At 38.6% G+C, this 25,139-nt stretch overlaps 1 non-coding gene across 1 annotated transcript; it reads right to left on the reverse strand.

Moving 5' to 3' along the window:
- Positions 1–24,791: 24,791 nt before the first annotated feature.
- Positions 24,792–24,895, reverse strand: LOC130942641 (small nucleolar RNA R71). The gene has a single exon (XR_009071206.1). It is a non-coding gene; the product is annotated as a small nucleolar RNA R71 (small nucleolar RNA).
- Positions 24,896–25,139: the final 244 nt, after the last annotated feature.

Consider the following 25,139-nt stretch of genomic DNA (forward strand, 5'->3'; position numbering starts at 1 on the left):
TCCATCCTAGTGCATCCTTGTGGGCCTTGAGTACATCAATAAGTTCTTCTTCTTCCCTTTTTGTTAGGGATGAATTGATGATCACAGGAAAACTCTCTGATGTGCCAAGGAATGCATATTTGAGATGAGTGGGCAATGGCTTCAGTTCTTGTTTTTGTACTTCCTCTTTCTTGTCTGGTTTTGCCCTTTGGTCAGTAGAGATCTCAGTTGCCTGTTCCTTGGTTGTCTCTTGACCACTTTCCTCTTCTTGTTCATGCTGGTTAGCTTCCAACACTTCTTCCACCAAGTTTTCTATCATGTCCACGCTTAAGTAGTCTTCTTGTTCGGGGAGGTGCTGCATTGATTTGAAGACATTTATGACCATTTGCTCATTGTGTACTCTGAAGATCATTTCCCCTTTTTCCACATCAATTATAGCCCTTGCGGTAGCTAAAAATGGTCGTCCCAAGATGATTGAATTGTTTCCTTCCTCTTCAGTGTCCAGAATTACAAAATCTGCAGGGAAAATAAACTCCCCAACCTTTACTAGCAGATTTTCCACAATTCCATTGGGTGTCTTGATTGATCTGTCAGCCATGACTAATGACATCCTGGTGGGTTTGAGTTCTTCTATAGCAAGCTTCCTCATCATCGACAAGGGCATCAGGTTGATACTGGCTCCAAGATCACAGAGGGCTTTGTCTAGTGTCATTTTGCCTATGGTGCAGGCGACTACAAAACTCCCTGGGTCTTTGAGCTTTGGTGGAATCCCTTTTTGAAGTACCACGCTACATTCTTCAGTGAGAAGTACAGTCTCCTTCTCCAGCCAGCTTCTTTTCTTGTTGATGAGTTCCTTCAAGAACTTGGCATATAAGGGCATCTGTTCCAATGCTTCAGCCAGAGGAATGTTGATTTCCAGCTTCTTGAAAGTTTCCAGGAATTTGCGGAAGTGTTGGTCTTTGATTTCTTTGTTGAACCTCTGTGGATATGGCAGTGGAGGGGTGAGGTTCTTCTCCTTTTTCTGTTGTCCTTGAGTCACTTCTTCTTCTTCCTTATGTGTATTGATTGGCTGCTCTTCTTCTCCTTTGGGGTTCTCTGTGTTCTTGTTTGGTACCATATCTTGATCATTGACTTCCTCTGCCTCTGTTGGCTTTTTGCTGCTCTCCACTAGTTTCTTTGCAGTGTCATTGTTACTCCCCAATGTTCTCCCACTCCTCAACTGTATTGCCTTACACTCTTCCTTAGGATTTGGAATTGTCACTTGGTAGGGAACTTGATGGCCTCTCTGTTGCAAAGTGTTTAGAGAGCTGGCCTATTTGTCTTTCCATGTTCTTGATGGAAGCTTCTTGATTCTTGGCCGTCATTTCTTGATGTTTCCACAACTTGTCTATCAAGGTTTCCAGGTTAGTGATTCTTTGAGATTCTGAAGATGTTTGTGGTTGGTTGTGAGATGTGGTTAGGTGATGATAGGTATTTTGGTTGATGGATTGGTTATGGGTTGGATAATGGTTAGAGTTGGGATAAGTGTTTTGTGGTTTTCTGAATGAATTTTGGTTGTTGTTCTGCTGGTTGCTCCTCGGGTTATTTTGGGTTGCGTTTCTTTGCCATGACTGTTGGTTATGGTTATGGTTATCTCCCTATCTAAGGTTAGGGTGATTCTTCCAGGAGGGGTTATAGGTTTCGCCATAAACTTCATTCTGACCAGAATTTTGGTTATGCATGTATTGCACTTGCTCTTGTTGTTGCTCTTCTTGGCTTTCTTCATTCTGCACCCATACAGTTGATGGTTGGCTTGTGTTCACAGCTGCTACTTGAAGGCTGTCAATTCTTTTGGCCATTTGTTCAAACTGTTGTTGAATTTGTTGTTGCATCATCTTGTTTTGGGCTAAAATGGAATCCACTCCTTCTAGTTCTAATACCCCCTTTCTCTGTGATGGTTGGCGGGTTCTTTGATGAGCAAAGAAGTATTGATTGTTGGCCACCATGTCCACAAGATTCTGGGCTTCTTCAGCAGTTTTCATCAGTTGTAATGAACCTCCAGCAGAGTGATCTAATGCCTCTTGAGATTTCAACGTCAAGCCTTCATAGAAATTCTGCAGCACATCCCATTCATTGAACATTTCTGGGGGACACTTTCTGATTAGAGCTTTATATCTCTCCCATGCTTCATACAAGGATTCGGCATCTAATTGGGTGAATGTCTGCACCTCAGTTTTCAATCTAACAATCCTTTGGGGTGGGTAGAATTTGGCTAAGAATTTAGTCACCAAATCGTCCCAACTAGTGATGCTTCCTTTGGGAAAAGTTTCAAGCCATTGTGCAGCCTTATCCCTTAATGAAAATGGGAATAACAGGAGCTTGTACGTCTCAGGATTCACACCATTGGATTTGACAGTGTCACAAATCCTTAAGAAGGTAGATAGATGCTGATTGGGATCTTCCAATGGGCTTCCTCCATAGGAACAATTGTTCTGGACAAGTGTAATGAGTTGTGGCTTCAACTCAAACGTTGGCGCAAACGTTGCCCTCCCCTTAGCTTCTCCTTCAGCCAACGTTTGCCTCAAAGTTTGAGGTCAAACGTTGGCTCCAACGTTGGCCTCCCCTGGAGCTTCTTCTTCAGCCAACGTTTGCCTCAAAGTTTGAGGTCAAACGTTGGCTCAAACGTGGGCTCCTCTCCAGGGTGTTCTTTAACTTTTTGTATCCTTCTTCCAAGCCTTGCTTCACCTGTTATCAATCAATCAAAAACATCAAAGTTGTGCTTCAAATCATGAGATTGTTTTTCTTCCAAAATATATGACAAATATAGCACAAAACCTCATGAAAATGCATCATTTTATACATGATTGACTGATGTAGAGAAGATATGAAATTCAACCCAAAAGGCTTACTTGTGTCTTAAGAAAGTGCATAAAACTAAATAAAAGTAAAGAAAAAGACTAGTAAAACTAGGCTAAGATGACTTGTCATCATTAGGATTTAGGATTTCTCCTAGTTTTAGGAGTGACTCTCAATCCCAGGTTCTTTGTATTTATTTATTTTCAATGTTCCATGTTTAGATTGATTTTCTTAATTAATGTTATTTGAGATATTTCAGATTGATGATTGCTGTCTTTTATTTATATAAATAATTTGGATTTTCCTGTTTCCCTTTTGGCTTTGGTTGAATAATTGGTGACTCTAGAGTTATCGAACTTATTGTTGATTGAAAATTGGATTTCTTCATTTCATTAATTCATATTCCGATAACTCTGGCCTTTCCCAAGGAAAGACTAGGACTTGAGGAATCAGAATTAATTTATCCACTTAACTTACCTTCATAGTTAGAGGTTAACAAAGTGGGAGAAAAATCCAATTCTCATCACAATTGATAAGGATAACTAGGATAGGACTTCCAGTTCTTACACCTTGCCAAGAGTTTATTTTACAGTCATTCATTTACTTTTATCGCTTTGAAAATATACCTGTGCCCATTGCCCAATTAACCTTTTACCTTAATCCAAAAACCCCAAACACACTTTTTCATAACCAATAATAAGAACATACCTCCCTGCAATTCCTTGAGAAGATAACCCGAGATTTAAATACTCGGTTATCAATTTTAAAGGGGTTTGTTACTTGTGACAACCAAAATGTTTGTACGAAGGGATTTCTGTCGGTTTAGAGACTATATCTACAACGCGACTGTTTTTATGAAATTCTTTACTGGCAAAAATCCTAACGTCATTGACCATTCATTTCAAATAAACCATATTCAAGTGGGACAATAAAGCTAAGAGATATGAATGTTACTCACTCAAATAATATGCTGGACGGTTGCGTAGTAAAAGGGGCTCTAACTAGCTTTGGCAAGGTGATTGCAACTCCCTTTTCCTCTTCTTGAATTACCTCCCCCTCTTGACAAACTTCCTCAATTTCAATTCCTTGTTCATCAACTTCTTCTACACATTTCTCGTTGCTCAAGTCATGTGTTAGAGGTTGTGCACGGTCCTCTTTATCATCAATTTCACAACACAATGAGGAATTTTCAACAATATCAAATAGCACATTGGTTGGTGCGGAATCATCTTCAATGGTGGGGCTTGTCACTTACTCAATTTCTTCCAATCTTTCATCATTCACAATATGTCTTGGAGGTTGTACATTATCTTCCTCAACATCAATTTCAAGCTCAATGGAAGAAGATTCTATAACCTTGGAATCCACCTCACACTCAACTTCTCCTAGATCTTCAATCACTTCTTTCTCTTCAATAATTTTGGCTTCCTCCACTTGTTGCAAGACATACTCCATCTCATTGTTCTCAAGTTGAGATTCTAAAATCTCCTTCATGCTATGCTCTTTGGTTGATTCTCCACATTCATCCATGGAAATGCTTTGTTTGTGGCCATGAATCTCGTGAGTCTAAATTGACTTTAATTTTGGCAAGATTATCCATGATAACTTCGTGCCTCTTTTGGGCTTCCTTTTGCTCCTTGAGAGAAATGATTGCTTTTAGCTGATCTATCGCTTCCATGAGACAATCCATTGGCTCTTGTTCCACTTGGCTAACATAATTAGAATCATGTTACTCTTGGATCGATGAATATGGATATTCTTCTATAGAGGGTAGTAGTAAAAGGGAGAATTCATCATGTGGTTGAAAGTTCTCATATATGGGAGGTGATTCATCTTAGTGATGGTATAGAGGTGGTGTATATAGAGGTAGTAGTTCTTGAAAGTATTGATGTTGGAATTGTGATGGCTCTAAGTATGGTTTATATGGCTCATATGGTTGATGGTATGGTGGATATGAGTTGGGATCATATGGAGGTGTTTGGTGGTATAAGACTTGTGAGTTTGGTTGAGAACAATGTTGAGGAGGGGGTTCATAAGCATATAGTGGTTGTGGTAGATAACCACAAGGAGGTTCACCATATCCATTATATTGGTATGCACCATGGGATAGATTATGCTCATAGTATGCTGGTGCGGATTTTAGGATATCCACAACTAAACCGGCAAGTGCACTGGGTCGTCCAAGTAATACCTCAGGTAAGTGAGGGTTGATCCCACAAGGACTGAGGAACTGAGCAACAATAGTTAACTGATTGGCTTATTTAGGCAAATAAAGAAGTTGGTTTGGTGGTTTAAATCGCATAAGACAATAAATCAAAGAGTAAAGAAAGTAAATAAGATGTTTGGTGTAAAAACAGTGAGAGAAAATAGTTAAGGTATCAGAGATATTTACTTTTCCGGATTAAAACTTCTTACCAACTATTTTAACAATGCATGATTCATTTCATGGCAAACTGTAAATGATTAAACCCTATTGTCTTAGTGTTGTAGTCTCATCTAACCTTCATTAACCGCCACCGTCGTGGTCACTTAATTCTGATTAGAGGGTTAAGTTCAAAACTAGTTTATGGCTACAAAAACCCTAATTACCAAAAGCTAACAAGATCATATGTCATGTATCCCAATTAGTTAATGTAATTAGCAATTTAGGAGAAATTTACTTTCAAGATGTGTTCAGGTGAGAGACCTCTTCCAAGGGTCACAAGAACACATCTAAAATAAGGGTCATACTTTCGTTCCACACAGATTCATAAAATTAAGTACGAAAGTAATTCTTAAACCTGAATCAATAAATCAATTAAAATAGAAAAGCAATAATCTTAATCCATAGAAGATAAACAAAACTCCTAACCTTAACAAAAAATTTTAGTGACTCATGACTTACAGAGAAAAACTAGGGTTCTGAAAAGTGTGCCAGAAACCAAAAGGGTTCGAATCCATAAAAGGGAGAATCTTTTTCCTTTTATATCTAACCTAATTTGATTTTAAAATAAAATAAAATATTAAATCCTAAAACTAAAAGGTATTGTTTGTAATTAAAAATTACAAAGATATAAGATAAGATAACTAATAAGGGCTAAACCCAACTAGAGATGCAACCAAGAGCGGGCTTCACTTCAGGCTACCTGGCGCTAAACGCCGGTTGGACATTTAGCGCCCAAGGATGGTAGAATATATGTTGCTGAGTTGTGGGGCTTGCCGGTGCTAAATGCCAGCTTGGCGTTTAGCACCCAAGAGGGGGAAGGTCCAACTCCTTTCCTTTTGTCTCCAAACTCTGCCAAATTGCTCCGAATTTTACCTGAAATCGTAAAAAAACTAAAACAACTCAAAGTAGCATCCAAAGAGGATTTTTGCACTAAAACAATATAAAACTTAATAAATTCTAACTAAAAACAACTTGAAAATAAGGGAAAAAAAGTACAAGATGCTCACGCATCACACCACCAAACTTAAACTGTTGCTTGTCCTCAAGCAACTAAAACAATATAGGATTGAGAAAAGAAGAGAAAAAACTTAAGTCTTTAGTGTTCAATTAAGCTCATGTCTAAATATTGAGTGGGGCTAATAGCACTCTAATTCTGAATAGGTTCGGCATCTCACTGTCCATTGAAGCTCAGAAGTATGGTGTCTCTTAGTATTAGAACCTGGATGATATTATGAATTCTCTCTTTCTCTTAAAGCTCTGATTGATCTTGAACACAACTTTTTCTTTTCTTTTGGTGTTTTGCACCTTTGTAATTGCAATTGGCCACAACTCTTGGTGTGCTGTCTCAAGGATTACTTGACACATTCTACCACAAGCATATGGTTAGGAAAAACCACTCTTTTGAGCTTTAGATCAATTTTGACCCTTATAACCATTGATGCACAGAGCCTTGGACCTTATTATTCTCTTTCTCTTTTTTTATTGAAATTGTTTGTTTTACTTCAAGGATCAATGTCTTACTGATTTCAAAGAATTCATAATAATTTTCTAAATTCATGTACCTCAAGAACCAATATTCTTAACTTCAACATCAAATATGCACTGTCCAGTTCATACATTCAGAATTAAAGATAATGTCACCACATTAAAGTAATTAGAACAACTAATAATATATATCTCAAGCCTCATGCATTTTACTATTTCTTTTCATCTTAATTTTTCTTTAAGCTTAGTGAGTAATACATGAGACATCTTTCAAAATAAACATAAAACAACTAAATAACTAAACTAGAAAGAACTAAAAGACTCTAATGATCATGCAAAGATTTAAATAGAAAATGGAGAATAGGAAAAATAGAAGATAAAGAAACTTAACCACCTCAGTCATGGCGGCTGTCGCTCCCTCCTGAGAATCCTCTCTGGCACTTCAGCTCCTCTATGTCGCGCCCCTGTCTCAGCTGCTCCTCTACTAGCCGGTGGAGGAGGACTGAGTGGTCTTGATGCTCAATCCTCAACTGATCAACTGATGATATCAGCTCCCCTATAGATGTAGTCAACTGGTCCCAATAGTCACGGTGAGGGAAATAAACTCCCTGAGGCATCTTTGGAAGGTCTTGTGGAGGCGGTGGAACTGGCTCCTGCTATGGTCCATGCCCAAGCACTCTAGCGTGCTCCATACCCTTCCTAGTGATTGGTCTATGAACATCGTTCAGGGTATCTCCATCAATGTGAGCTCCAGCTTCTCCACATAGGCGGTGGATAAGGTGAAGAAAAGCCAGTCTCGCAGATGTGAACACCTTGTCATCTATTTTGTACAGCTCTTGAGGAATCACCTGATGCACTTCCACCTCATTAGCGAGCATGATACAGTGGATCATCACTGCTCGGTCAATTGTAACCTCAGAACGAATACACGTAGGGATGATAGAGCGTTGGATGAACTCCAACCATCCTCGAGCAACTAGCTTGAGGTCATGCTTACCCAGCTGGTACGACTGACTTCTAGAATCCCTCCTCCACTGAGCTCTGGAGAGGCAAATATCTGTCAGGACTTTATCTAGCCTATGGTTAGTGTTGATCCTCTGAGTGTAGGAATGAGGGTCCTCTCTAGGCGATGGTATCTACAGTGCTACCCTCACATTCTCCGGGATAAAATCTAGAATATGCCCTCATACCGTGGTACGCTAGTTCTTTGGATCCGGGTTCACACTATGGACATGCTTGTAAGTGACCCAAGCATTGGCGTAGAACTTTTGAACCATCAATGCTCCAACCTCAGTTATGGAGTTGGCCAGAACTTCCCAACTCTATCTCAGAATCTAGTACTGGACTCTGGGTACTCATCCTGCTTAAGCTCAAAGAGGACCTCTGGGATCACTCTCTTCTTGCTCACCACTTCATTATAGTGATCCTCATAGGTCTTGGAAAAGAACTGGGTAAAGTCCCACGGGCCCGGGGCAGGAGCTTTCTCTTTCCTCTGCCTTGAGAAGGATTCTCCGATTTTGGGTGCCATGAGGATGGTAGAAATGAAGGAAAGTAGAGCGCCCCATACCAAACATAAAATTTTGCTCATCCCCGAGAAAAGTAAAATAGAAAATAAAGAAAAGAAATAGAAGATGTGAAGGAGAGAGGCTCTTCGACTTTAAGAGGGAAAGAAAAGGGAATGGGAAGTGTATGCAAAGAGAGTGTGAGTTGTTGAGGGAAAATCAATTCTGTTAAAGAAAAGTGCTTGGTGGGAGGCACCCCACCGTGGTAAGATCTTCCTTGTATATTGATGAGCGGATAATTTATACGCTTTTTGGTATTGTTTTTAGGTAGTTTTTAATATGATCTAGTTACTTTTAGGGATGTTTTCATTAGTTTTTATGCTAAATTCACATTTCTGGACTTTACTATGAGTTTGTATATTTTTCTGTAATTTCAGGCATTTTCTGGCTGAAATTGAGGGACCTGAGCAAAACTCTGATAAGGAGGCTGACAAAGGACTGCTGATGTTGTTGGAATCTGACTTCCCTGCACTCGAAATGGATTTTCTGGAGCTACATAACTCCAAATGGATCGCTCTCAATGGCGTTGAAAAGTAGACATCCAGAGCTTTCTAGCAATATATAATAGTCTATACCTTGTTCGAGAATTGACGACGTGAACTGGCGCTCAACGCCAGTTCCATGTTGTTGTCTGGAGTCAAACGCCAGAAACACGTCATGAACCGGAGTTGAACGCCCAAAACACGTTACAACTTGGCGTTCAACTCCAAAAGAAGCCTCAGGTCGTGGATAGTTCAAGCTCAGCCCAAACATACACCAAGTGGGCCCTGGAATTGGATTTATGCATCAATTACTTACTCCTGTAAACCCTAGTAGCTAGTCTAGTATAAATAGGATAGTTTACTATTGTATTAGACATCTTGGGACGTTTAGTTCTCAGATCATGGGGGCTGGCCATTCGGCCATGCCTGGACCTTTCACTTATGTATTTTCAACGGTGGAGTTTCTACAGACCATAGATTAAGGGTGTGGAGCTCTGCTGTACCTCAAGTTTCAATGCAATTACTATTATTTTCTACCCAATTCGATTTATTCCTGTTCTAAGATATTCGTTGCACTTCAACTTGATGAATGTGATGATCCGTGACACTCATCATCATTCTCACCTATGAACGCGCGTGATTGACAACCACTTCCGTTCTACCTTAGACCGGGCGCATATCTCTTGGATTCCTTGATCAGAATCTTCGTGGTATAAGCTAGAATTGATGGCGGCATTCATGGGAATCCGGAATGTCTAACCTTGTCTGTGGTATTTTGAGTAGGATTCTGGGATTGAATGACTGTGACGAGCTTCAAACTCCTGAAGGCTGGGCGTTAGTGATAGACGCAAAAGAATCACTGGATTCTATTCCAACCTGATTGAGAACCGACAGATGATTAGCCGTGCTGTGACAGAGCATTTGGACCTTTTTCACTGAGAGGATGGGATGTAGACATTGACAACGGTGATGCCCTACATACAGCTTGCCATAGAAAGGAGTGATGAAAAACTAGAAGGAAGAAGTAGGAAAGCAGAGATTCAGAAGGAACACAACACCTCCATACACCTATCTGAAATTCCCACCATTGGATTACATGAGTAACTTTATCTTTATTTTCTGTTTATTTACTATTATTTGATTTTAAAAATTCCATAATCAATTATTATCCGCCTGACTGAGATTTACAAGATGACCATAGCTTGCTTCATACCAATAATCTCTGTGGGATCGACCCTTACTCACGTAAGGTATTACTTGGACGACCTAGTGCACTTACTGGTTAGTTGTGCGGAGTTGTGACTAAGTGTAATTCATGTGTGAGAGCTACCAAGTCATTGGAGCCATTGTTGATGAACACAATTTCGCCCACCAAGTTTTTGGCACCGTTGCCGGGGATTGTTCGAGTATGGACAACTGACGGTTCATCTTGTTGCTCAGATTAGGTAATTTTTTTTTGTTTTAATTTCAAAAATTTTTTTTTCAAAAATCTTTCAAAAATTTCTCATCTGTTTTCGAAAATTATTCTAAATTTTTAAGAATGAATTCTAGAGTTTCACAAGTAACATGTTGATGCCTGGTTGGCTGTAAAGCCATATCCAAACCCCCTTGGATTGAGGCCTCCACTTGTCAACAGGTCGGGTATGTATATGGAGTTGGATGAAATATCAGCTGTTGCATGCCTGATTTATATCTTCTAAAGCTGGTTGGCTATTAAGCCATGCCCAACCCTTGGATTGGGGCTTTAGACAAATATTGAAAGATTCCTGGAATTCTTATTAAAAATTTTGAATTTCTTATTTTCTTTTTTCCTAAATATTTTTTGAAAAAAAAAATCAAAAGAAAATACAAAAAAATCATAAAATCATAAAAACCAAAAATATTTTGTGTTTCTTGTTTGAGTCTTGAGTCAATTTTTAAGTTTGATGTCAATTGCATGTTTTTAAAATTTATGCATTATTTTTTCGAAAATTTCATGCATTCATAGTGTTCTTCATGATCTTCAAGTTGTTCTTGGTAAGTCTTCTTGTTTGATATTGATGTTTTCTTGTTTTGTATCTTTTGTTATTTTTCATATGCATTTTTCGTTTGTTAGAGTCCATGCATTAAAGATTTCTAAGTTTGGTGTCTTGCATGTGTTCTTTGCATCAAAAAATTTTTCAAAAATTATGTTCTTGATGTTCATCATGATTTTCAAAGTGTTCTTGGTGTTCATCTTGACATTCATAGTATTCTTGCATGCATCATTGGTTTTGATCCAAAATTTTCATGTTTTGGGTCATAATTGTGTTTTTCTCTCTCATCATTAAAAAATTCAAAAAATCAAAAAATATCTTTTCCTTAATTTTCTCATAATTTTCGAAAATTTGAGTTGACTTAGTCAAAAAATTTTAAAATTAGTTGTTTCTTACAAGTCAAGTCAAATTTTCAAATTTAAAAATCTTATCTTTTCAAAATCTTTTTCAAAAATCAAATCTTTTTCATTTTTATCTTATTAATTTCAAAAATTTTAAAATTATTTTCAAAATCTTTTTCTTAATTTTATTTTAAATTTTCGAAATTACACTAACAATTAATGTGATCGATTCAAAAAATTTGAAGTTTGTTACTTTCTTGTTAAGAAAGGTTCAATCTTTAAATTCTAGAATCATATCTTTCAGTTTCTTGTTAGTTAAGTAAATAATTTTAAATTTAAAAAAATAAATCTTTTTCAATCATATCTTTCTATCATATCTTCTTATCTTATCTTTTTATCATATCTTTTTCAAAATTTTATCTTTTTCAAAAATTTGATTTCAAAATATCTTATCTAACTTCTTATCTTCTTATCTTTTCAAATTTGACTTTAATATCTCTTTAATTATATCTTATCTTTAATTTTCAAAAATTATTAACTACTTTTTCAAAATTATTTTCGAATTCTCCCTCTCTTCTCTTCTTCTATTTATTTATTTATTTACTAACACTTCTCTTCACCTCTCTTCATCTCCAATCACTGCTTCTATCCTCACCCTTGTGATTGGATTCTCCACTTTTATTCCTTTCTTCTTCTACTAACAATAAGGAACCTCTTTACTGTGATATAGAGGATTCCTCTTTCTTTTCTTGTTCTCTTCTTCCCTATATGAGCAGTGATGAGCGGATATTTTGTACACTTTTGGGAGTAATTTCATGTAGATTTTAGCATGTTTCAGTTAGTTTTTAGTAGAATAATATTAGTTTTTAGGCAAAAATCATATTTCTGGACTTTACTATGAGTGTGTGTATTTTTCTGTGATTTCAGGTATTTTCTGACTGAAATTGAGGGAGTTGAGCAAAAATCTGACTTAGGCTGAAAAAGGACTGCTGATGCTGTTGGATCCTGACCTCCCTGCACTCGAAATGGATTTTCTGGAGCTACAGGAGTCCAATTGGCGCGCTCTCAACGGCGTTGGAAAGTAGACATCCAGGGCTTTCCAGCAATATATAATAGTCCATACTTTGCGCAAGGATAGACGACGTAACTTGGCGTTGAACGCCAAGTTCATGCTGCTGTCTAGAGTTAAACGCCAGAAAAACGTCATGATCCGGAGTTGAACGCCCAAAACACGTCATAACCTGGAGTTTAACGCCAAGAAAGGCCTCTACTCGTGGATAGCTTTAGTCTCAGCCCCAGCAGACACCAAGTGGGCCCCAGAAGTGGAATTCTGCACCAATTATCTTAGTTTATTCATTTTCTGTAAACCTAGGTTACTAGTTTACTATTTAAACAACTTTTACAGACATTTCTTGTACCTCATGACATTTTCAGATCTGAATTACATACTTTTGACGGCATGAGTCTCTAAACTCCATTGTTGGGGGTGAGGAGCTCTGCAGCGTCTCGATGATTTAATACAATTCCTTTATTTTCCATTCAAACACGCTTGTTCTTATCTAAGATGTTTATTTGCGCTTAATTATGAAGAAGGTGATGATCCGTGACACTCATCACCTTCCTCAATCCATGAACGTGTGCCTGACAACCACCTCCGTTCTACATCAGACTGAATGAATATCTCTTAGATTCCTTAATCAGAATCTTCGTGGTATAAGCCGGATTGATGGCAGCATTCATGAGAATCCGGAAAGTCTAAACCTTGTCTGTGGTATTCCGAGTAGGATTCTAGGATTGAATGACTGTGACGTTCTTCAAACTCCTGAGGGCTGGGCGTTAGTGACAGACGCAAAAGAATCAATGGATTCTATTCCAACCTGATTGAGAACCGACAGATGATTAGCCGTGCTGTGACAGAGCATAGGAACGTTTTCACTGAGAGGATGGGAAGTAGCCATTGACAACGGTGACACCCTACATAGAGCTTGCCATGGAAGGAGCCTTGCGCGTATTGAAGGATTTCAAGGAAGAGTTGAAGTCAAAGGACAAAGCATCTCCAAAACTCCAACATATTCCCCATTACTGCACAACAAGTAACGCTGTTATTCCCTTTTATTTTTATAATCAAATCTTGTAATTTCACTTTTAATCCTATTGGCTTCCTGACTAAGATTAATAAAATAAACATTGATTGCTTCAAGCCAATAATCTCCGTGGGATCGACCCTTACTCACGTAAGGTATTACTTGGACGACCCAGTGCACTTGCTGGTTAGTTGTGCGAATCACAAATTCGTGCACCAAGTTTTTGGCGCCGTTGCCGGGGATTATTGAGTTTGGACAATTGAAGACTTATTTTATTTCTTAGATTAGGAATAATTTATTTTTATTTTTATTGTTATAGAGTCATTAAATCTTGATAGGATAGTTTCTTTTCAAAAATTTCTTTTCAAAATTTATTATTTTTCTTTTAATTAATTGCTAATTTTCGTGAGTTTAGAGTCTTGTTCTAAGTTTGGTGTCAATTGCATATCTCATATTTTTCTTTAAAATTTTCGACTTGTGTTCTTTGTTCTTCATTGATCTTCAAGTTGTTCTTGCTTATTTTTCTTGTTTGATCTTGAGTTTTTCTTGCTTTGTGTCTTTTCTTGTTTCACTTGTGTTTTTTTTAAAGCATTAATTGGAATATCTAGAACAAGTGTTACATTTATTCCTAATTGGCTAGAGTATTGGTTTATATTCTTGATAATTGGTTATACCCTTTGGAACCTTTTTCAAAAATAATTTTTCTTGGATTGAATCTTGTGCCAAACTTTAAGTTTGGTGTTTTCTTGTTAATCTTGTTATAATTTTCGAAAATTTTATTAAAGTTTTCTAAAAATTTTAAGTTTGGTGTTCTTTCTTTTGTTCTTGGTGTTCTTGTGAATCTTCAAGGTGTTCTTGAGTTTTTCCTGTGTCTTGATCTTAAAATTTTTAAGTTTGGTGTTCCTTGGTGTTTTTCCTCCAAAATTTTCGAAAATAAGGAGCATTAGATCTAAAAATTTTTAAGTCTTGTGTCTTTTGTGTGTTTTTCTCTTTCATCATAAAATTCAAAATTCAAAAAAAAATTTATATTTTCTAACTAATTTTGAACTTCTATTTTCGAAAATCTTATATAAAAATTCAAATTTCAATTTCAAAATATTTTCAATTTCTTTTATTTATTTCGTTTTTTTTATTTTATTTTATAAAAATTAATTCAAAAAAAAATATATATTTTCACAAAATATTTTCAAAATATTTTTATATATTCCGTTCCTTATTTATTCCACTATTATAAAATAAATAATATCAACATATAAATTATCTCTTGTATTCCATTATGGAAGTAAGTATGAATGGACAAGACAAGAGGACTCTGGGGTCATATGCTAACCCCACTACTGCTTCATATGGGAGTAGTATCTGTATACCCTCCATTGGAGTTAGTAGCTTTGAGCTGAATCCTCAGCTCATTATCATGGTGCAGCAAAACTGCCAGTATTCTGGTCTTCCACATGAAGAACCTACAGAGTTTCTGGCACAATTTCTGCAAATTGCTGATACAGTACATGATAAGGAAGTAGATCAGGATGTCTACAGATTATTACTGTTTCCATTTGCTGTAAAAGATCAAGCTAAGAGGTGGTTAAATAACCAGCCTAAGAGCAGCATAAAAACATGGAAACAGCTGTTAGAAAAATTCCTGAATCACTATTTTCCTCCCAAACGGATGACACAGCTAAGGCTAAACATTCAAGGCTTCAAACAAGGAGATAATGAATCCCTTTATGATGCTTGGGAGAGATACAGAGAGATGCTAAGAAAATGCCCCTCTGAAATGTTTTCAGAATGGGTGCAATTAGACATCTTCTACTATGGGCTTACAAAAAAGGCTCAGATTTCTCTAGACCACTCAGCTGGTGGATCTATACACATGAGAAAAACAATTGAAGAAGCTCAAGAGCTTATTGATACAGTTGCCAGAAATCAGCATCTGTACCTAAGCAGTGAATCCTCTATGAAAGAAGAAGCCAAAACAGTAACTGCAGAACTCAGTCCAGTGGATCATGCTAATGAATTCAATCAGCAATTAGATTTTCTAACTCAGCAGCTAGCCGAATTCAAGGAAATATTACAGGAAACAAGAATGGCTAACAGGAACATGGAAGTGCAATTAAAGCAGACAGAAAAGCAACTGTCAAAACAAATAACAGAAGAATGCCAAGCAGTTCAATTAAGAAGTGGGAAAACATTAAATACCTCACTTCAAAGCAGCAGGAAACCAAGAAATGAACAAGAGGATACTCAAAATCCCTCTGAGGACAATCAAAGCCCAGAGAGGAACAAAGCTGGCGCTGAACGCCCAGACCATGCTCATTCCTGGCGTTCAACGCCAGAAACAAGCATGAATCCGGCGTTGAACGCCCAAGGGGAACATGGTTCTGGCGTTCAAATGCCAGTAACAAATAAGGAAGTGGCGTTTAACGCCACTCCAGCCCCCACCACTGGCATTCAAATGCCTATGGGGAATTAGTCACATACAAGTGCTGATAACAACCCTTCTAAAAAGGCTTCCCAACCCACTTCTGTAGGTAATAAACCTGCAGCGACTAAGGTTGAGGAATATAAAGCCAAAATGCCTTATCCTCAAAAACTCCGCCAAGTGGAACAAGATAAGCAATTTGCCCGCTTTGCAGACTATCTCAGGACTCTTGAAATAAAGATTCCGTTTGCAGAAGCACTAGAGCAAATACCCTCTTATGCTAAGTTCATGAAAGAGATCTTAAGTCATAAGAAGGATTGGAGAGAAACTGAAAAAGTTTACCTCACTGAAGAATGCAGTGCAGTCATTCTGAAAAGCTTACCTGAGAAGCTTAAAGATCTTGGGAGCTTTATGATACCATGCACATTAGAGGGTGTTTGTACCAAGCAAGCTTTATGTGATCTTGGGGCAAGTATCAACCTAATACCTGCATCTACTATCAGAAAGCTTGGTTTAGCTGAAGAAATCAAACCAACCAGGATATGTCTTCAACTTGCTGATGGCTCAATTAAATACCCATCAGGAGTGATTGAGGACATGATTGTCAAGGTTGGGCCATTTGCCTTTCCTACTGACTTTGTGGTGCTGGAAATGGAGGAGCACAAGAGTGCAACTCTCATTCTAGGAAGACCTTTCCTAGCAACTGGCCGAACCCTCATTGATGTCTAAAAAGGGGAAGTAACCTTGAGAGTCAATGAGGAGGAGTTCAAGTTGAATGTTGTCAAAGTAATGCAACATCCAGACACCCCAAATGACTGCATGAGTGTTGATATTATTGACTCTCTGGTAAAAGAGGTCAATATGGCTGAGAGTCCCGAATCAGAGCTGGAGGACATCTTTAAAGACGTCCAGTCTGATCTAGAGGAGTCAGAGAAAATAGTGGAACCTCTGAAAATCCCTCAGGAAGAGGAAAAACCTCCTAAACCCGAGCTCAAACCATTACCACCTTCCCTAAAATATGCATTCTTGGGAGAAGGTGATACCTTTCCTGTAATCATAAGCTCTACCTTAGAGCCACAGGAAGAGGAAGCACTAATTCAAGTGCTAAGGACACACAAGTCAGCTCTTGGGTGGTCCATCAGTGATCTTAAGGGCATTAGCCCAGCCAGATGCATGCACAAAATCCTATTGGAGGGTGACGCCAAGCCAGTGGTCCAACCACAAAGGCGGCTGAATCCAGCCATGAAGGAAGTTGTGCAGAAGGAGGTCACTAAATTACTAGAGGCTGGGATTATTTATCCTATTTCTGACAGCCCCTGGGTGAGCCCTGTCCAAGTCGTCCCTAAGAAAGGTGGCATGACAGTGGTTCATAATGAAAAAAATGAACTGGTTCCTACAAGAACAGTTACTGGGTGGCGTATGTGTATTGATTACAGAAGGCTCAATACAGCCACTAGAAAGGATCATTTTCCTTTACCATTCATAGACCAGATGCTAGAAAGACTAGCAGGTCATGAATACTACTGCTTCCTGGATGGATATTCAGGTTATAATCAAATTGCAGTAGATCCCCAGGATCAAGAGAAAACGGCATTCACATGTCCATCTGGAGGATTTGCATACAGAAGGATGCCATTTGGCCTGTGCAATGCACCTGCAACCTTTCAGAGGTGCATGCTCTCAATTTTCTCTGATATGGTGGAAAAATTTCTGGAAGTCTTCATGGATGACTTTTCAGTGTTTGGAGACTCATTCAGCTCCTGCCTTAACCATTTAGCACTTGTTCTAAAGAGATGCCAAGAGACCAACCTAGTTTTAAACTGGAAAAAGTGTCACTTTATGGTGACTGAAGGAATTGTCCTTGGGCACAAAATCTCGAACAAGGGAATAGAGGTGGATCAAGCTAAGGTAGAAGTAATTGAAAAATTGCCACCACCTGCTAATGTTAAGGCAATCAGAAGCTTTCTGGGGCATGCAGGATTCTATAGGAGGTTTATAAAGGATTTCTCTAAAATCGCCAAACCTCTGAGCAACCTGCTAGCTGCTGACACGCCATTTATCTTTGATAAAGAATGTCTGCAGGCATTTGAGACTCTGAAAGCTAAATTGGTTACAGCACCAATCATCTCTGCACCAGACTGGACATTACCATTTGAGTTGATGTGTGATGCCAGTGACCATGCCATTGGTGCAGTGTTGGGACAAAGGCATGACAAGCTTCTGCATGTCATTTACTATGCTAGCCGTGTTCTAAATGATGCACAGAAGAATTACACAACCACAGAAAAAGAGCTACTTGCAGTGGTTTATGCCATTGACAAATTCAGATCCTATTTAGTAGGATCAAAAGTGATTGTGTACACTGATCATGCTGCTCTTAAATATCTACTCACAAAGCAGGATTCAAAACCCAGACTCATCAGATGGGTGTTGCTTCTGCAAGAGTTTGATATAGAAATAAGAGACAGAAAAGGGACAGAAAATCAAGTAGCAGATCACCTGTCCCGAATAGAACCAGTAGAAGGGGCGTCCCTCCCTCTCACTGAAATCTCTGAAACCTTTCCGGATGAGCAACTGTTTGCCATCCAGAAAGTGCCATGGTTTGCAGACATTGCAAACTACAAGGCAGTGAGATTCATACCCAAAGAGTACAGTAGGGTGCAATCAAAGAAATTAATCACAGATGCAAAGTACTATCTTTGGGATGAACCATATCTCTTCAAGAGATGTGCAGACGGAGTAATCCGTAGATGTGTGCCTAAAGAGGAAGCACAGAAGATCCTTTGGCATTGCCATGGATCACAGTATGGAGGACATTTTGGAAGTGAGCGAACAGCCACAAGAGTCCTCCAAAGTGGCTTCTACTAGCCTACTCTCTATAAAGATTCCCGAGCATTTGTGCTTAACTGTGACAGTTGCCAAAGATCAGGCAACCTACCTCACAGTTATGCCATGCCTCAACAAGGAATCTTGGAGATTGAGTTGTTTGATATATGGGGCATTGACTTCATGGGACCTTTCCCACCATCATACTCAAACACTTATATTCTGGTGGCAGTGGATTATGTATCCAAATGGGTGGAGGCTATTGCAGCACCCACTAATGACACTAAAACAGTGTTAAAATTCCTCCAGAAACATATCTTCAGCAGATTTGGTATCCCTCGAGTATTAATCAGTGATGGGGGCACTCATTTCTGCAATAAACAGCTTTACTCTGCTCTGGTACGTTATGGAGTTAACCACAGGGTGGCTACTCCATATCATCCACAAACTAATGGGCAAGCTGAAGTCTCAAATAGAGAACTCAAAAGAATCCTGGAACGGACTGTAATTAACCGTAGAAAGGATTGGGCAAGAAGCTTGGATGATGCTCTGTGGGCATACAGAACAGCATTTAAGACCCCTATAGGGACCTCTCCATACCAGCTTGTGTATGGAAAGGTGTGTTACTTGCCAGTGGAACTGGAACACAAGGCCTACTGGGTAACCAGATTCCTGAACCTTGATGCCAAGTTAGCTGGAGAAAGATGATTACTCCAGTTAAATGAGCTAGAGGAATTTAGACTCAATGCTTTCGAAAATGCAAAAATTTACAAAGAGAAAGCAAAAAGATGGCATGATAAGAAATTGTCATCCAGAGTCTTTGAGCCAGGACAGAAAGTTCTGTTATTTAATTCAAGGCTCAAATTATTCCCTGGGAAATTAAAATCCCGGTGGAGAGGTCCATATGTAATTACAAGCGTATCACCATATGGATACATAGAACTTCAGGATAGTGACTCTAACAAAAAGTTCATTGTTAATGGACAAAGAGTTAAACACTATCTTGAAGGTAATATCGAGCAAGAATGCTCAAGACTGAGACTTAATTAAAGATCAGTGATAGTCCAGCTAATGACATTAAAGAAGCGCTTGCTGGGAGGCAACCCAGCCATTTACAAAGTTTCTTTACTAATTAAATAAATTTCTTTTTTTTTTACAGGTTTGAGTCCAAGTGTCTTCAAAGGTGAAATAGCAATTGGTTGAAGTCACAGAGTTACAGGGAAATTTGGGAGCTCACTGGCATGAAAAAGCCAGTAAGAAATACTTTGGGCGTTGAACGCCCAAAAGAAGCACCCACTGGGCGTTTAACGCCAGTAAGGGTAGCCATCTGGGCGTTAAACGCCAGAAAGGAGCATCTTCTGGGCGTTAAACGCCAGAAAGATGCACCTTCTAGGCGTTTAACGCCAGTCTGCTAGCATCCTGGGCGTTCAGAAAAACGCCCAGTGACGAAGGACTTCTTGGCATTCAACGCCAGAAAGAAGCACCAAATGGGCGTTGAACGCCCAGGAGAAGCAACATGTGGGCGTTAAACGCCCAAAACATGCACATGTGGGCGTTTAACGCCAGGATGGTGGGAAGGTAACAAATTCATTTTTAATCCTATTTTTTTTTCAAAATTTTTATGTTTCAATTCATGATTTCTTGCATCAACATGTTCCAAATTATCATCAATCATATCCAAGTTAGTTTTCCAAAAACCCTGATTTCTAAAAATCCACGTTTCAAAAATATCAAATGTATCTTAATCCATAAAGACAAATTAATTTTCAATCCAATCAAACTCTTTCAAAATTTGTTTTCAAAACTCAATTTTTTTTTAAAATCTTTTTCAAAATTAAAAATTTCAGATTTATCTTTTAAAATTATTATTCATATCTTTCTCTTTTAAAATTATATCTTTTTCTGATCATATCTTTTAAAATCATATCTTATATCTTATCTCTTTCTTATTTTTCGAAAATTTCCCACCCCCTCCCTATATATGTTGTATTTGGCGCCTTTCTCATCATCCCATTCCACAATTGCTCTCCTCATATCCCTCTTCTTCCTTCTCTTTTGCTTGAGGACAAGCAAAGCTTTAAGTTTGGTGTGATTAGCCGTGATCACAAAATCATACTCATTAAATTCATGGCCCCTAGAGGAAAGCAACCCACCCCAAAGGGAAAGAAAGAAAGCAATCCAAAGCCACTTTGGAATCAAGGGAAGTTCTTAACTAAAGAACATTCAGACCATTACTACAAGATAATGAGTCACAGATCAGTGATCCCGGAAGTCAGATTTGATCTGAAAGAAGATGAATATCCAGAGATCCAAGAGCAAATCAGAAACAGACATTGGGAAATTCTGGCCAATCCTGAAACAAAAGTGGGAAGAAATATGATCCAGGAGTTCTATGCTAATCTATGGCAGACAGACAGGCAGAGACTAATTGGAGCTGCTCTCTTTGACCATCAGACCTTAGTCAGAGGAAAGATCATTCATACCAATTCTGACAAGATCAGGGAAATATTTAAGCTTCCTCAACTGAAAGATGACCCAGACTCCTTTAACAGGAGAATGATGAAGGTCAATAAAGGGCTGGACAAGGTTCTGGAGGACATATGCATCCCTGGAGCCAAGTGGACTACCAGCACGACTGGCATCCCAGTTCAACTCAAAAGGGAAGATCTGAAACCAGTAGCCAGAGGTTGGCTGGATTTCGTAGGGCGTTCCATATTGCCCACCAGCAACCGTTCTGAAGTCACTATTAAAAGAGCAATAATGATTCACTGCATCATGTTGGGAAAAGAAGTGGAAGTCCATCAGCTGATCTCCTGTGAGCTATATAAAATAGCAAACAGGAATTCTAAGGACGCCAAATTGGCTTATCCAAGCCTAATTTCTATGCTTTGCAAAGATGCTGGAGTAAAAATGGGAATAACTGAATATATCCTAATTGAAAAGCCCATTACTGGAATATCAATGGTCAGACAACAGCAACAAGATGATCCAACCAAGAGGAGAGCACAAGAAGCCCTCCCAGAACTGCCCCAATTCGAATACTGGGAACATCTTGAGGCTTCTATTTCCAGATTGCAAGAAGCTATGGATCAAATAAAGGAAGAACAGAATAATCAAAGTAGCATGATTTGCAAACTGCTCAAGGAACAGGAGGAGCAAGGGCGTGATCTGAGGGAGCTGAAGCGCCAAAAATTAATCCTTGAACAACACCCCAAAGATTAGAGGAACATCCCCTCCTCAAAACAAAAGGTTGCTGAGTTCCAATTTTCCTGCTTTAACTTAGTGATAGCGTTTTTTTAGAAATTCACCTTAGGAGATATTTAGTAGTAATTAGTATGTCTATTTTGATTTTATTTCCTATTAAGCTATAATTTATTTTTCTCATCATCATCAGGCATGAATAAAGTAGTAGATTTTTTTAGAATTAAGAAGTAATCTATATTTTTCGAGTTCTTAATAATAAAATTTATAATTAATTATATGTGGTGGCAATACTTTTTGTTCTCTGAATGAATGCTTGAACAGTGCATAATATGTACTTTGAATTTGATGAATATTGGCTCCTGAAAGGATAAGGAACACGAAAAATATTGTTGATGATCTGAAAGATCATGAAATTGATTCTTGAAGCAAGAAAAAGCAGTCAAAAAAAAAAAAGCCATGAGCACTAGCCATGAGAAAAAAAAAAGGATCCAAGGCTTTGAGCATCAATGGATAGGAGGGCCCAAGGAAATAAAATCCAGGCCTAAGCGGCTAAATCAAGCTGTCCCTAACCATGTGCTTGTGTCATGAAGGTCCAAGTGAAAAGCTTGAGACTGAGTGGTTAAAGTCGTGATCCAAAGCAAAAGAGTGTGCTTAAGAGCTCTGGACACCACTGACTGGGGACTCTAGCAAAGCTGAGTCACAATCTGAAAAGGTTCACCCAGTTATGTGTCTGTGGCATTTATGTATCCGGTGGTAAATACTGGAAGACAAAGTGCTTAGGGCCACAACCAAGACTCATAAGTAGCTGTGTTCAAGAATCAGCATACTACACTAGGAGAGTCAATAATACTATCAGAATTCTGAGTTCCTAAGGATGCCAATCATTCTGAAATTCAAAAGATACAGGGAGATGCCAAAACTGTTCAGAGACAAAAAGCTACAAGCCCCGCTCATCTAATAAGAATCTGAGCTTCATTTAAAACTCTAAAATATTATTACTTCTTAATTTCTGTTAGAACCTATTTTATTCATCTAGTTGCTTGAGGACAAGCAACAGTTTAAGTTTGGTGTTGTGATGAGCGGATATTTTGTACGCTTTTTGGGAGTAATTTCATGTAGATTTTAGCATGTTTCAGTTAGTTTTTAGTAGAATAATATTAGTTTTTAGGCAAAAATCATATTTCTGGACTTTACTATGAGTGTGTGTATTTTTCTGTGATTTCAGGTATTTTCTGACTGAAATTGAGGGAGTTGAGCAAAAATCTGACTTAGGCTGAAAAAGGACTGCTGATGCTGTTGGATCCTGACCTCCCTGCACTCGAAATGGATTTTCTGGAGCTACAGGAGTCCAATTGGCGCGCTCTCAACGGCGTTGGAAAGTAGACATCCAGGGCTTTCCAGCAATATATAATAGTCCATACTTTGAGCAAGGATAGACGACGTAACTTGGCGTTGAACGCCAAGTTCATGCTGCTGTCTGGAGTTAAACGCCAGAAAAACGTCATGATCCGGAGTTGAACGCCCAAAACACGTCATAACCTGGAGTTTAACGCCAAGAAAGGCCTCTACTCGTGGATAGCTTTAGTCTCAGCCCCAGCACACACCAAGTGGGCCCCAGAAGTGGAATTCTGCACCAATTATCTTAGTTTATTCATTTTCTGTAAACCTAGGTTACTAGTTTACTATTTAAACAACTTTTACAGACATTTCTTGTACCTCATGACATTTTCAGATCTGAATTACATACTTTTGACGGCATGAGTCTCTAAACTCCATTGTTGGGGGTGAGGAGCTCTGCAGCGTCTCGATGATTTAATACAATTCCTTTGTTTTCCATTCAAACACGCTTGTTCTTATCTAAGATGTTTATTTGCGCTTAATTATGAAGAAGGTAATGATCCGTGACACTCATCACCTTCCTCAATCCATGAACGTGTGCCTGACAACCACCTCTGTTCTACATCAGACTGAATGAATATCTCTTAGATTCCTTAATCAGAATCTTCGTGGTATAAGCCGGATTGATGGCAGCATTCATGAGAATCCGGAAAGTCTAAACCTTGTCTGTGGTATTCCGAGTAGGATTCTGGGATTGAATGACTGTGACGTTCTTCAAACTCCTGAGGGCTGGGCGTTAGTGACAGACGCAAAAGAATCAATGGATTCTATTCCAACCTGATTGAGAACCGACAGATGATTAGCCGTGCTGTGACAGAGCATAGGAACGTTTTCACTGAAAGGATGGGAAGTAGCCATTGACAACGGTGACACCCTACATAGAGCATGCCATGGAAGGAGCCTTGCGCGTATTGAAGGATTTCAAGGAAGAGTTGAAGTCAAAGGACAAAGCATCTCCAAAACTCCAACATATTCCCCATTACTGCACAACAAGTAACGCTGTTATTCCCTTTTATTTTTATAATCAAATCTTGTAATTTCACTTTTAATCCTATTGGCTTCCTGACTAAGATTAATAAAATAAACATTGATTGCTTCAAGCCAATAATCTCCGTGGGATCGACCCTTACTCACGTAAGGTATTACTTGGACGACCCAGTGCACTTGCTGGTTAGTTGTGCGAATCACAAATTCGTGCACCAAGCAGGAACAAGGAAAAAGGTATCTTTGTTAAAGCTGATCCAGAACCTGAAAGGACTCTGAAGAGGAAACTAAGAGAAGCTAAATTACAACAATTCAGAGACAACCTTTCTAAAATTTTCGAACAAGAGAAGGAGATGGCAGCTGAACCCAACAACAATAATGCAAGGAGAATGCTAGGTGATTTCACTAAACCAATGTCCAAATTTGATGGAAGAAGTATCTCCATTCCTGCCATTGGAGCAAACAATTTTGAGCTGAAACCTCAATTAGTTGCTTTAATGCAACAGAACTGCAAGTTTCATGGACTTCCATCTGAAGATCCTTATCAGTTCTTAACTGAGTTCTTGCAGATTTGTGAGACTGTTAAGACGAATGGAGTAGATCCTGAAGTCTATAGGCTCATGCTTTTCCCTTTTGCTGTAAGAGACAGAGCTAGGACATGGTTGGACTCACAACCTAAAGGTAACCTGGACTCTTGGGATAAGCTGGTCATGACCTTCTTGGATAAATTCTTTCCTCCTCAAAAGCTGAGCAAGCTTAGAGTGGATGTTCAGACCTTCAAGCAAAAAGATGGTGAATCCCTCTATGAAGCTTGGGAAAGATACAAGCAGATGACCAAAAAGTGTCCTTCTGACATGTTTTCAGAATGGACCATATTAGATATATTCTATTATGGTCTATCTGAGTTTTCCAAGATGTCATTGGACCATTCTGCAGGTGGATCCATTCACCTAAAGAAAACGCCTGCAGAAGCTCAAGAACTTATTGACATGGTTGCAAATAACCAATTCATGTACACTTCTGAGAGAAATTCCGTGAATAGTGGGACGCCTCAGAGGAAGAGAGTTCTTGAAATTGATGCTCTGAATGCCATATTGGCT

This window comes from Arachis stenosperma, chromosome 7, assembly GCF_014773155.1.
Source record: "Arachis stenosperma cultivar V10309 chromosome 7, arast.V10309.gnm1.PFL2, whole genome shotgun sequence".
Lineage (NCBI taxonomy): Eukaryota > Viridiplantae > Streptophyta > Magnoliopsida > Fabales > Fabaceae > Arachis > Arachis stenosperma.